Below are 15,121 nucleotides of genomic sequence, written 5' to 3' on the forward strand. Positions count from 1 at the left end.
TTACTGGTAGCAGTAGTGATTTGTGTTATATACCTTAGTTATTAAACTGTTCTTATCTCAACCCGTGGGGGCTACCATTCTTTGGATTCTCCTTCCTAACTCTCTGAGAGTCGGGGGAGCAAGGGGGGGAGTGAGTGCACAAGCTGTGCGGATTGGTTTTAAACCACGACACGCACCCAGACCTGCAGTGCAGGTGGGCTGGGCAAGCCGTGTATCTGGTCTTTCTCCTTTACAGAACAAAGAGGGAAACACCTCTTGCAGGAGTAAAGGGTGCCCTAACCACTGAATGATCCTGCTTGCTCTTTTTACAGATCTAGGTTGCTGGGAAAGGGTAGTATATGGGCTTTGGGACCCAGAGGTAGGAAAGAGTATCTACCTGCTCTCTAATACTTCGACAGCGTCAGCAGGCTGGGTTTTTCCATCAAGTCTTAGCAAATACAGGGAGGTACATTTGCTTGTTGTTGAGGCAAGGAATAGTTGCTGCTAAAACTGGACAATATAGCTTACTTTCTTGGTCCCCCTGAATCCTGGTTGTAGCCAGATACTGCTGCTGAGGTCAAACCATCCTGATAGGACAGAGCAAGAGGGAGGCTATGACACGCAAGCATAAAGTTAATTTTCTGAATGTGGAGGGAGGTATTTACTCACTTGTAAAGTGTGCAATAAAAACCTAGTTTACTGACAAGGTGAGTGAGCAGTCTTTGTGCCAAAGACTGAGGGGAAGGGAAGCGAAATGTGTAAGGAGTATGGAATCAAAAGGGTAGCAAAAGGGGAGGGTCAGGTCTGAAGCAATCATGTCTTCTGGATGAACTAGTGTGGCTAGGTCTGAAAAGTGCTTTTTGGCTGTTTCAGTAGCAGGTCCTCTCTGCACGTGCTTCCTACAGGCGAAGAATTGCAGCCTAGTGCTCCGGGCTGGGCATCTGCTGAGCAGGTATGAATGCAGGAGGTGAGCAATAACTGCACATCTCCATGCAGAGAGTCCCTTTCTGACCTTTTCTTGGTCATCTGTGCCTTTTTGCACAGCCACTGAGATTTGTTTATTGATAGAGAGTTTTGATATTTGCAAGAATATAGTAACGGATTTTAATAGAAGTAACATTTTTCTGTGATGGTTCTCTGCATTCATTCTCAATTACTGCTGTGAAGACAAGCAAGAACATGCTTAGGATTTCTTTTAATTAGTGAAATTTGAGGTGCAAAGCAGAAATAACTTCTTAAAAATTTCCTTTGGCTTTGTATTAAAAAGAGTAGACTTTGGCATTTTCTGTGTGTGGATGCTACGGAAAACTGATCGTGATAGTCTCTGTTGAAAACTAGCTCAGATTTGGTCCAGAGCGTATGTGAACATACTGTCTCTCAGCACTTAAATTAGTGCTCATGTGCTCTTCTTATGACAAGTGAATTTGTAAATATTGGTAGTTTAATATGAAACAGTTTCAGGGAAGAAAGACAAGCTGGTGTAAGTTTCTTGCTGTTTCACTTGCAGAAATAATTAAACATTAGTTTTCATTTATTCATAGTTATATTTTCTACAGAATTGCTTGTGACAGTGCTTAACCTTTAAAAATGTTTAAAGTTTTCTGCTTCATTTGATATAAGCTTCACATTACTGTAAAACAATGAGTATTTAGTTTTGATTTTGCAATGTCCCTTAAACATTATATATGAAACTAGTCTTGACTAGTGTTATAGCAATGGTTATAGTACACAAACTACACAGCATTCTAGCTAAACTTTGGAAAATTACCCAATATAAATATCTGATAATCTTCAATGGTTTTTAAAAAACAACATAGATGTAAGTGACTTGATGTTGATGCCACATATAAAAACCAAGATGAAGTTTAATAAACCCTCAACAACTGAGCATGTTGTTACCCTCAAGCATGATTACTTAACCATGTGAAACTGGCATGAAAAGCCTCCAGACTGAAATGATGATGTGCAGCCATTCTGGTCCAGGTTAATATATTTGTCTGGGTGCAGTGCATGGTAGTAAGGCAGTGAACAGATTGCTGGTGGTAACCTGCAGATGAAACATACTGGCTTAATAACTTGCTATCTAAATGCATTTCAATACTCTGTGTGATGGAGGAAGTGAAACTTTCTTCTTTTGATTTTACAGATTTGAAAATAGAAACAGAGAGCTAAAGTGAGTTGTATGCTAAGCATTGGGAAGAGAAAACCTGTCTCATAGTCCCAAAGCAGCAATTTCATGCAAGAGCTGCTGAGGAACAACTCCATTTGTGGAGAAAAATGTTAATTGTGTTAGTAATTAGTTATAATAAAAATATATATATATATTTTTCCTCCTTTCCACTTCTTTTTCACCTCCCACATTATACTGTCCCAGCTCTGTCCTGAGCTGCTTGGACCCTGACAATTTCATGTAATATCATTTATTACTATCCATCATCCTCTGCCTTGTTCTTCTGGACCAGTTAATATAATGTCCTCCTCTGAGACCAGTTTGGAGACTTTGCAGTGCTGGTTCTTGCAACACTTGTTCTTTTTAAAGACTAAACCAAAACTCACGAAGGTCAAACAAGCCAGAAAGGAATCAGCAGAATATTCAGAGAGCTCCTAAAAACTAATCACACTCAGTTATGTCTGCTTCTTTAATATCTGCTCATTTACTGTTTTTATTCAGCTGTACTTTGGGCATGGATCTTTAGGTGCCCCCTTCCCATGTTCAATTCCAACTGTTCCAACTCCACTTGACTGCCCTCTGTGATGTTCTGGAGGCTAGCACTCTCTGCCACTAGTGTGGCATTTTCTGTTCTATTATGCTTGAGTTGACAGGTGTGATTTAGAATATGCTAAAATTTTGAGGCACCAGCTAAGCTTTCAAAAGTAGAACTTATAAATATTTAATAACATCTTGATCTTCCAGAATTATTCTTAGCACCCTGTGGCATCCTTAGAGACTACCCCAGAGAAATATTTTCTTACAATTTGACTGTAGTTCCTTCCTCTTCAAATCAAGAAAACTTTCTTCTAAAAAAGTTCTTCATTGATCTCCTTTGCTACTGAGTCATACTATGGAGCACTTAGTAGTAATTTTTAAACTAACACATCAGACAGACTATAATTCTGTCATAATTTCAAACCTTCAGTTTTCACAGGAATAGTCTCATTCATGTCTAAAGGAGTGTGTCTTACATTACCAAAATCTTTGACGTGCCAGGACACAGTAAATCACTGGAGTCAAACTAAGAATATTACATAGCATACCAAATATAAAAAGAAATTGAGTTGTTCTATAAATGGATTTCAATGGGATGAAAAATATCAATATCTCCTTCATCCATAGGTTTTGTGGGAACAGTGATATATAATAAAGTATTTAAGAACACAGCACATATCACAGTCTTTTAAGTATTTTAATATTATTATCTTTCCCCCCTCTATTTTCAGAACTTCCACGCTTTGGAAGTTCTGAAAAAGCAATTGACCTATTATCAGAATCCTTTGTATTTTATTTTATCTTGCCAATTGGAAGCTTAGTACTTAAGCAGGTCTTACAACCTATTATGCCATTTTTCTTTTGATAGGAAAATCAGAGACAAATCTCCCCACAATTTCTGTGGATTTGGATTCTTTAAGATAGTGAAATGCTTTCAAATGTTATCCTAAGTGGAACAATAATAATGATAATGATATGATAACGATGTAACACTAAAATAGTGACTAAAACCCAACCTGCTAGGGACATATGTCTTTCAAAGCAAATTTCTTGGACTGCTTCACTCCTCTGTTTTATTCCTAATCTTGCAAAAGCTTAATTCACATATAATGAAGCTTGTCTATATGAGCACCCTTCATTTGTATCCTCAGCTAATAACTGACAGCACCCTTTTTTCCCTTAATTTCAAAGAATTCCTTCATAAAATATATACTGATATTTACAGTGTTAATAACTCTTGGTTATTCTTGTTGCTTGTGTTGTCGGATAAAGGTATATGAGCTTTGTTCTCTTTTTCTACTCTTAAAACTTAATTTAGGGGTCTTCTTTTCACTATTGACTGTTTAGCATATACAGGGGCCAATAAATAATTGAAATCTGGAAAAGTGAGTTGAGCGGTAAGAACAACAGGGTCAGTTGAAGGCTTTATATTACTGTATTAAAACTGAATCATCTTACATGAAAGTTGAAGCCTGATGTAACCCTAATTCTTGCTGTGGGAAGAGGAGCAAGCATGTGAGCCACATGGAGCTTGTTTTGTTTCTACTGCTGGGAATGGGTGAGGAAGGGAAAATAGTTACTTTTCCTAGGAGTAGCCAGTTTGATTCTGGTCTGGCTGCTGTTCCACATGCCCAAACTACTCAAAAATGAAGATCTGCACAATGAAGCAAATTACTTAGTTTCAGAAGTTCAGTGTACATAGTAACTCCCTCTAGACTAACATGACTGGTGGACAACTTAAAAAAGCTTAAGGTAACTCTGCCGCTTATTACATGATCTTGCTGATTTGATTTTAATTTAAAATACTTTTCTTTCCTGTTTCTGCTGCTATTTAAATAAAAAAATACAGTAATTTATACTTGATCTTTTTAACATTGATACATTTTGGTAATGTCAAATGCTCGTGGAAAATTTAAAAGCATAACTAAAGCTTTTAACATATGGTCCTGACTGCTCAATGTTATAAACATCTGACCCAACTATTTTTGTTAGAAAACAAGTACAAACATCTAAGACAGTGAAAATGAAGACTAATTTGTAGAACTGGGTCTTGCATCACAAAGATAACTTTTTAGAGGTATTAGTTATACGGTAGCAGATTTCACTTATATGATTCTCTGCTCTAGGGAAAATAGAAATGTTCCTATTGGCAACTTACTTTGCAACTTTTAAACCACATTTTATATAGTTTTTCCCCACATGATTACTGCTTAAATTTTGAAAGGCAATGTACACAAGGTCATTTAACTCAATAATATGAATTTAATTTTGTGTGAACTGTAAATAGAATGTTAATGCTACTTTAAACTTGTTCATTAGCATGGATTCAGATAAAATTGTAATTCTTACTATTCCTATCTTCAAATTCTCAAAACTAGATCTCATGAAAGATAGAGCTGTTAAAAGACAGGACAGATACATACTATGAGGTGGTTCTGTTCAAATCTTTGGATAGGCCTATCTTGGAAAAGGGCAATGAAAGTGAACCGTCTTTCATTTCAGTGGTCATTTCCTGTTGTCCTTTATTTCTGAAATGTAGCTGTGAGGGGAATTACTTAAAACCTTGAACATATCCTATTTTTAGGGGCATTCTAGATAATTTATTGCATTATTATTAGGTTTTATGCTGTTACAGAACCAGCAACAGTGATGCAATATAAGCACAGGGAGTTGTCTGGGTCACTAGACCACATGGAGTATCAAAAATATCTGGTACAGCCAGTGTGTAGTCCTTAAACCATCTAATGGCAACTACTGCTGTTGCTGCAGTGTGTGGGAAGGTGGATAATGCTTCCTCCAATTGCCACGGTAGCATGCTTCAGCTCTCTAGAGCTTTCCTGTTATTCACCATCATGCTTCCACCCTTTTCCAAGGCAGAATTAGCCTACTTTAATCTCCGCTTTGAAGAGGGTTTTTGTTCTGGGCACACAAAAAACACTAACAAAAAGTCTCTAAGGAATTGCAGTCTGAATGCCTGGAAGAATTCAATATGAGACATGGCTAGTGATTAGAAATGTCACAGCTGGCACAGACTATGAGATTTCTCCATCTCCCATCTTCCTTTTTCATGAGCACAGGCAGGTTCACACCAGCATTCATACAGTTGTGTCTTAAGGTATCTGTCCTCCTGTCAGAAGGATTTCACTTCTCTCAGCAACCTCACCCGCACCCCTTTTTCTTTTTCGGGGATGTAGACTGGGGCAACAATATTTGAAGCAAACTAGATATTTTAGAGAATAAATTATGATATGAGGTGAAAAGAATATTACCGTAATTACACAATAATTACTTTCTACATATGTATCCAGGAGGGGTATCTCTGAGTAACACCGGTTAATATTGTGATTTGGGTAATATAATCAATATCTTGGTCCTTTTCACATTTTGTTATTTCAGTAGTTTTTGGGCAAGACTCTTTAGTTTGTATATATATATATATATATATATATGTATATATATATATATATATATATATGTTTGGTTTTTTTTTCCACTCAGTTGTACTTATTTCCTTGTACGTGAATGAATTAGTGAGATTTTTGGAACACATTATGGATGTAGAATCTTTTTTATAATCAGGATTAAATATGAAGATATTCTCTTTCCTATACTTATCTAGATGGACTCACTGGGAACTGGAGTAGGTGAATGACTGAATGTTAGACCTCTGTTTGTTCTTAAAAGGCATAACCATAAAGTATGTAACTCTTGCCTTTATAAAATTCCTGCTAATCATAAGAATACTGAGATTGTGTAGAACAGCAGACTCTTCATCAGCTTTTTGTATCCCGTAAGAAAATGTTAATTTGTTAGATTTTTGTAATCACACATAATCAGATATCTTTGCTACAAATAAAAGCTTTTTAATTAAGCATATGTCAAAACCAAAGCCTTGGAAATGGGGTAGTCTAGTGCATCCGCTTTGAAGTGTCATAAGAAAAAAAACAAGATTAAATTCATACCTTTAAATAAAGGGGCATTTTTATCACCAGAGGGCACTATCCTTCCAGGCTAAGATTAACCTGTTAGGTGGCTTTACATATTGGGAGTTTTTTTTTTTTTTTAATTTAAGAAAAAGAATTTCAGGCAATAGTTTTTATTTTCTTCTTTCTTACATATTCATGTAACTTAATACATTCTGATCATCATCTTTTTTTTTTCCTTTTCATATTTATGTAGGAAGAATATCCAGGTGGGTGTTAGATTAATTTTTAGAAACCTCAATTTGTGGAAAATGCAAAAGATAAATGTTGTATATTGGCAGATGCCTCTTTGCTGCAGTTCAACTGCTATTACAGGAGCAGACTTTTAACAAAAAAAACCTGGAGAGTATTTCTTCCTGTCTCCCTCCAGAAGTATTCTTTAGGCTACTGGTCTGTTCTCCCTCACACCCACCAATCACTGTTTCAGTAGCCGATAGCAGAGGTGGCTAGCAGGCCATGCTGTCCACACCCCAGCATGAAGCATTCCTCTTTGCTGGTGGCTTCTGATGGGATTTGTCCCTTGCTGACTGCTTTGCTCCAGTGACCAGTTCTGACATTGCAAGGACTCAGCTGCTATTTGCTCTCCTCTCAGGGAGGTTTAGAGACAGTATGGGAGAAAGTAGGAGTCAGATTTGATACAGTATGGGCTACACAGTAGCAATAGGTTCCAGTATCATGAATGCAAGGTGTTGTTCCCTTATAGTATGCAACGATACTTTGCCTTTTTGTATGTAGCATTATGCACTAGAAGCAATTGTTCATGCTGTGAATATATATAACATATCTTTAAATGCTCTATTTGTACATTTCCATATCTTCATGTCATTCTCTTATTAACCAGAGAAGACCTTAATTAGTCTTTTGAACTACGGATGTCTTCCTTGTTTGTGACTTCACAAGCTGTGTGTCAGTCCCTGTCAAATTCTCTTAATTCAGTTGCATAGCTATGGCAATAAGACATCACACCTCTTGGATTTGCCTGCCTGGCATAAGCCGTGTTACACACTGGGCTTGATTTTCCTTCTCAAATATTACAAAGGTGATGATCTTGAACTGAACTTGCCTTGAACACCCACAACTCTTACTTATAACAAGATACTTGGTTGGAACTGTCAAGTTATCAGTACAAACTTGCGATTAACAGAAAGGGTGACAAGAGTAAATGATTCAATGTTCTTCATTGCTTTCCACTTCGCGGCTGTGTGAAATTCCAGGTAGGGATGAAAAACACTTCAAATGACTAAGAGATCCCAGCTCTCCAACGCTATTATTTTGTGTTTCATCCCTAGCAGCAGGCTACACACAAAGCACAGGAAGGAGTGCTTTTTGTAGTGTGATGGGAGATTCCTCCAGGGAGGTGTCACCTGTGGGATTGTTTCTTTGGTTTCCAGTCCCACTGTGTTTACTGTAGATCAGGGTATTGATGGCTTCAAAACAGGATTAATGAATGTTGCTGTTGGAGCTTTCTGTAACTGCAGGCCATTGCCTGGGTGACTGCATCACAAAGACAGTAAGAAAATGTGTTATCTTGATTGACTAGGAATATGATTTTTCATTTAAGAGAAAAGAAGGATTTATTTTGTGGAAGTGAACTCTTATAAGGCAGGAATCACCTGAAAGGTAAAATCCTTCATGAAATAAAAGATTAGAAAAATTAAATGTAATTAACCTCTGCTGCCTCATGGACGTTCTCATGGTGTTCATGGGCGTCCCTCTTAGTAAAGCAGATCAGGTAAAACTATATTTCCTTTCTTCTATGACCTTCAGGCCCAGGCATGCCATTTTTCCTGGTGGGTTTCTGTGACTGACCCCCTTTTCCCTTGATTTGCTTCTGAGTGGTCAGAGCAATAGCTCTGGTTCCTGCTGCTAGAGCTGCCATGAGCCACCGTGTACAGTGACAGGGAGCTACTTGCAAAGAGCAGCATGTGATTTGTTTTTCCATAGGAGTTTTGCAAGCAGAAAGATTAAAATAACAAATCCTTAGACACACTCAGTCTTATCCAAATTTGGCTATTCTTTGCAAGATTAGGCATGTCCTTGCTTCCCAGCTGCAATCTGCTTCTCTTCAGACTCTCTCTTTTTTTCCATGCTGTGACTTTTCAACTGTTTCCAAGCTCTGTTTAAAGTTTCTGCCTAAGATTTCATGTTGAGGAGTTTTTCTCCATGCCTTTAGTCTCGTTGAAGAAGAAGCTGCAGGGAATCATCAACGAACATATAACCTCAATTTGCTGCATGATTACAGCCCCTCTTCATCTAGTGGCTTTTTGCTCCAGTTGCCAAAAGTAACTCAAGCTGATGCAACTTCTTGGTTAACTCTTAACCTGATTATTGCTGTCACCAAACCAGTGGAGCTGCAACATTTGCTGAAAAAAGATTAAGCCTACATTTGTCTTACCCTACCAGAATAGCAAAACCAGGAGGCTGTTTTTCTGAGTATTTAAAGCTATGAAATGACTCTAGGGATTCTTATAACCCATATTGCCAGCACAAGTGTCAAAATTATGGTAAAATTTTTATTTAAGAAAAGCTCTAAAGGGTCTTTAATAGGCCTTAACATCTATTTAGTTTTGCTATGAATGAATCCAGTCATATAACTAATTTCATTTGGAGAGAAGATTAGCTGAGTCAACTATAATCACATCTGAAAACCCCACTCAGTTTCTGAAGCCCTTTTAAACAACATCAAGTACAGATATTACAGTACCTTGCATAAAATGGCACTCAGTTTCTGAAGCCCTTCTAAACAAGTACAGATATTGCAGTACCTTGCATAATACTTTAAAGTATTAATGTCCCCAAAACATAGCAGTTAATGGTATTTTCTTCAGTGAGGATGACATAATTTTCTGAAAACTATCTTGTAGTTGACACTGTGGGTGTTTAGTTTCTGAGAACATATCCTCTCTAATGCGTAGTAGTAGAACTTACAAGATCTTAGCAAACTGACAAGAGAACATTGTGTCTTTTAAACCCCCAAAATTAAACAAGACCCACCCTTGCATAAAGGTATTCTTGAATTCTGGCATCAATGTGCAGCTAGCTGATCACTTTTCAATACAATTGTCTTCACATTTGCAGCATTTGTCACTGACATCTGAGGCAACTGGCCTGTATGGATGCAATTGCAGTCTCGTTCATTTTATAAATACGTATGTGTACGTGATAGATATATGCATATGTATGTATGTAGTTACATAAAAATTGCCTTCCTCAGCTACTGAATGTAGCATTATAAGAGTATATGATTGTAACAAGTGTTTGATGAAAATTCTTTTAGTGTTTATATGTCACATTGAGGTGGGCAGACTTTAGAAGGAGAGTTCAATACTCAAAGAGAAAGTGAATTCATTAAGTAGTATCCTTACATCAGCAGTATTGAAGCCTGCTTGCAGTTTTGGTGTTTAGCTACTGATTTGTATTTAACAAATGTTTTGTGCTTAATGGCTCAACAACAAAATTTCAGCTCATCACATGTAGTTCTTGGAGTGACCTGCCTTGAGTATGCCAGAAAGTTGTTAAGGATTTGATTTTTTTACTTAATGATGTAAGCTTTCTTCCACCACTGTGTTTTCCAATGGCAATCAGATATTGTTGGTATATAACCCATCCAAGGAAAAAATAGCTGAGTCTGAAACTATGCAGCTTTCAGTATTGTTTATAGATGCCCATCCTAGCTTTAAATGAGGTAACTTGAGTATTTGTAGAAAACTTGCTGCAGCAGCACAATGCTTACAGTAAGTACTTTTCTCAGGGGAAGGATAATTTATCCTCTGCAGAGCATCATGTGATCATGTCTGGGCAGATTCTCATGCTAAGGTTTTCTCATTTCAAGCATGCTCAGATCCTTACACCACATTGTAGTTTGTCTGCAGCATAACTATAGCCCTTTGAACTGAATTTTTAGTAAATCCAAAACAGAATAATAGAAATGAGGAATTTTGAGTGATAGTCAAAAAGCAGCAACTGAGGGATTATTTGCTATAAGTAGAGGCTGGAGGAACCTTCTCTGGTTTTACAGAAGGCAGCTGCTCTCTTTCTGATGGGCCTCTAATTGGAATAGCTACTCTGTGTGTGAAAGACATGATGTAAAACAAAACTGTGTAATCTAGCTTCATTAGACAAATGTTTGGCTAAAATCTGACAGTGTTTTTTTGCCAACCTGACAGTTTACTTTAGGCAACCTTAGGGAAGATGGCTTGGGTCAGAATTTCAGAGTGAAGTTAACAGTTAAAGCTATGGAAGCTGAAAAACAAGCAAAAAAGCAAAGGAAATACTGCATCCCTCTGCTCTAGCTTGCAATCCACCCACCTTCTGAGTTAGCCTTCAGATCTAATGCTCTCTATGTCTCAGAGTTATTCTCCTCTGTGCATATTCTGATTTATGTAATAAGTGTTATATGAAATCTACGCAGCTGCATGATCAACAGCTGAAGTGGGTTTGTCTCACTTCTGAAGAACAGGTTCATGTGCAAAAGTGCACATTATTCCTACATCTGTCTGTCTGGTTACTGTATTGTTCTTATTTTCTGGGTAACCTGTGCTTATGACATAAGCACTGCAAGGGGTGATTTAAGGTCTGAAGTAATAGTTCTGGTGTTCTTACAGGGCGTGCTTTTGTGATTGATGTGGGCCAACATGGTGTTTCTTTAACAGGTTAGGTGAAAGAAAGACTAGACTAAGACCAGCTGTTCAGAACACCACTGGTAAATTTTAGATGGATGCAGAATATCAGTAGTTACATTTGGATCTTCAACTGTCATGGAATGGATCTGGAAATGAAATAAAATCCTAAGTATCTTGTGAAAGCAGACACAGTTCTGGATATGCTCTCTCATACAGGCATTCAAGTATACAGGGCTCTGATTCTTCCCTGCCTCTTGCCCATTCAGTTATTCACATCTGTATAGGAAAAGAGTATCTAGTAGTATTGGGTGGCAACTAAATGATTACAGCATGTGAAGCTGTGGAGGGTTGAGTTTGTGGTACATAGATGGAAACCTAAAATTTTGGACTATTTCTATGTCTCATCCTTTCACCTGCACAGGTGTCAGGTTACAACATATATTTCTTTACTACCTCTAAAATTAGAAAGCAATATGTGCTGCATGTCAAAAGTTTGAAGTGCTCGGAGTGAGATTCACAGTTCTTTAGTTTTGGCATGCTACCTCTAGTCTAAGGGCTTGCTACACAATGGAACTTATCCTCTACTGGATTGTTTTTAATAAAAAAGTCTTGTCTGCACTCTGCAATTCACTCATAACATAGTAATTGATGCTATACTGTGTTGCTTGGAAGCAACAGTGAACTCCATCTTGTGATTTATTTTTGCATACTAATGTTTGCCTGCATTGCATAGTATTGGCAGGCCTCCATTTGCTCTCCTAGTTTGTACCTGTGTGTCTGTAACTGCTCTACAGTTACACAGGTAGAGCATTTGGTCCCTATTTTTAAATCCTGGGGAGCAGTGAGGTGAGGTTCCTTCATGCTTTTGGGCTTTAACAATCTATATGGTTACAGTGGTTTTGTTTTCTAGTCCTCTTTTCTCTTTTCTATCCTGCATCCAACTGGTGCAACAAAAAGAAATGATCCCCAGAGGATGGAGTTGGAAGGGGAAACAGTTCCCTGAAAACCAAACCTCTCAATGTAGTGAGGATGCTAATGTTGTTAATGAGGATGGTGAAATTGTCATGTCTTCAGTATGTGTGTGGTACTATGTCAGAAATCATGAATGTAAAACCATCTTGCAATAAAACTAGCCATATAATTTTTTGGGGAGCTGGAGCAGTGAAGAGTTCAAATTCTGCTGATGAGGAATTAGTCCAGTTTTAGTGCAAGGCTCTAGTAATTGACTGCTTCACCTTTGACACCGCATGTGCTCAAAATAAAGAAGACATGATTTTAGATGAAGATTACCTAGTAGCCAGGGAGCAGCCAGAACCTCAACCTCTTGTCAACATCATAGCCCCACAAGGTTGCCAGCAGTCTGGCAGAGGGACCAGTAAGAAGCATGGCACTGGCTTCTGCTGTCAGTCAGTTCTATAGTGAACAGCCACCCACCTTCAATTTTCCTCCTGGAGTCAGAGTCACACTGGATCACCCCCTAGCATGCCAGGCACCTTTGATGCTGGCTTTTCCCCTTCCTCCCAGCAAGCCCTGCCTGGCTGTACATTGTGTTCAGAAGCTGTGCTGGCACTGATTGAAGGAAATCTTATAATAGAAATGTGTTTGTTGAGGGCATGTCATTCTATAGTTCTGTCATAAAATATGTAGTACGTAATGCATTTTAATTAAGCCGGAAATTAATTCAATTAATCAGAACAACTCCACCCGCCCTCTCCTCCCTAATATGCTATGCTCCAACAATAAGGAAACTGCAGATAGGAAAATTGCACGTTGTTAACAAGATACTAACACTGTTAACCTTTAGTATGCTAGGCACTTTCTGAAAAGTGGGATTTATTGAACAGGGGCCCCTGACTGTTAAAGAATAAGATTCTTGAACTCATAAAGTGCTTGAGTTGGCCCTAACTGTTCAAGACCAGGGTGCTTTCTCTTTCACATTGCAGAAGCTGGCTACCTCCTGCAGAGTGTCAGTGGAGGAAAACTTCAGTGACAAGCAGGTGACCTCAGTCTTGCTCATTCACTTGAAAGAGTCATATACAATGTTTTCTCCTTGCTGCTCCTGGTCTTAACATGTCACAGATGACCAATATGCTAATATATTACATCCATTCAGCTGCATTTTGTGGGTAGGCACTTTTTTCACTTGGCTGACTGAAGACATATGTCAGGGATGTGTCCTCTAGTATTAATGGATCTGTATGCAATTAATTAGTTGTTTGCTTGTTTTCAGCATCTATGTCCCTTCTGATAGCACTGTAAATAAATATCTTGGGCATGTACTCTTTAAAGCTGTGGTCACAGACCCATTAATGTGAAATGGAGTTTAAAAGAGCAGCCATCCTACATGCCCAAGCTACCCACTTACTAAGGTGTGTGAACTAGTAAGGTCTTCTCATTGTGGACGCTGGTAATCCCAGGTGTTCAAAGAAATTGCCCATTTCAGTTATTTCAGTAATATTTCATATGGGTTACAATACAATATTCTGAGAATCAAGAAGACAAATAATTCAATGAACCTCTCAAGTGACACATAGCTCAAGATGCAAGATTGTTTCTTAAGGTTGAGAGACGGGAGGCAAGGCCAGAGATACAAGAAGCCTGTCTGATATGGATGAAGTAATATGGAAGTTTTTTTTTCTGTGAACATGGAGACAAGAAATAACCCCCAGTGACAGAGAATTGACTGGAGATGGTAGGGAACACCGAGGCAGATGTTGAGGGTGAACAGGCAGATCTTATTCCTAGAAGAAATATTCTGTGGAAGCTGCCTTTCCAGTGAATGAAAATTAACTTTTGTTGGCACACGGACTTGCGAAAACATCCCATTCTGAATCCCTGTGGCCTGAATGGCCTGAACCTTGAATTTTTTGTACATTTTTTTCTTAAGATAAGTCACTTCACAGCCTCTTATGTATCCCTCCTGTATAAAGTTGCATAAGGCAGTTTGTTACCATTATAACCACTTTATAGATAACTATTCTGCCTCAGTTTGCTTTCTGGTAAAACCTTTAGATGCATGTTTTAATAAAGGCTTTTTGTCACCCATAGCTGTGCATGAATGATAAAGGCCATATGGGATGTCTGGGATCTGGCACAAAGACAGCAGGCCTCCCAGGTCTTGTGTCTCTGTCTTACTGGCTGCTCTTTGTGATGCACTAAGGGAGTGCATCAAGAGACTATTGACTATATAAGACTGAGGCATGTGTGTCTGACCTTCTGAGTGGTCTTGGTGCTGAAGGGATACTTAGATGGCACAGAAACACCACAGCTCTTCCTGCAACAGACTTTAGCAGCATAATTATTTCTCATTATTTCAGGTATGCTGGTGAGGGTCTATTCATTAGGGACTGTAGTGATAGGACAAGGGGTAACGGGTTGAAACTTAAATAGCAGAGGTTTAGGTTGGATATAAGGAAGAAATTCTTTACTGTGAGGGTGGTGAGGTAATGGAATGGGTTGCCCAGGGAGGTTGTGAATGCTCCATCCCTGGCAGTGTTCAAGGCCAGGTAGGATGAAGCCTTGGGTGACATGGTTTAGTGTGAGGTGTCCCTGCCCATGGCAGGGGGGTTGGAACTAGATGATCTTAAGGTCCTTTCCAACCCTAACTATTCTATGATTCTATGTTCCCACACATCTGGGACTTCCTATCCAGCAAGTGCTTACTTGGAGCTGAGACAAGAAAAGCACTAAGTCACAAGCTGCTGCAGTATTGTATTGTAGGTACCTGGGTCAGTAACGGCTGATTACATGTTTGTCTCCCTGTGTGCAAAAGCAGAGCCAAACTGACTAAAAGACAGAGATGGCTTTCTGTGGGGCAATTCCCATGTCTT

The sequence above is a fragment of the Melopsittacus undulatus genome, chromosome 4, assembly GCF_012275295.1.
Source record: "Melopsittacus undulatus isolate bMelUnd1 chromosome 4, bMelUnd1.mat.Z, whole genome shotgun sequence".
In the NCBI taxonomy this organism is placed as follows: Eukaryota; Metazoa; Chordata; class Aves; order Psittaciformes; family Psittaculidae; genus Melopsittacus; species Melopsittacus undulatus.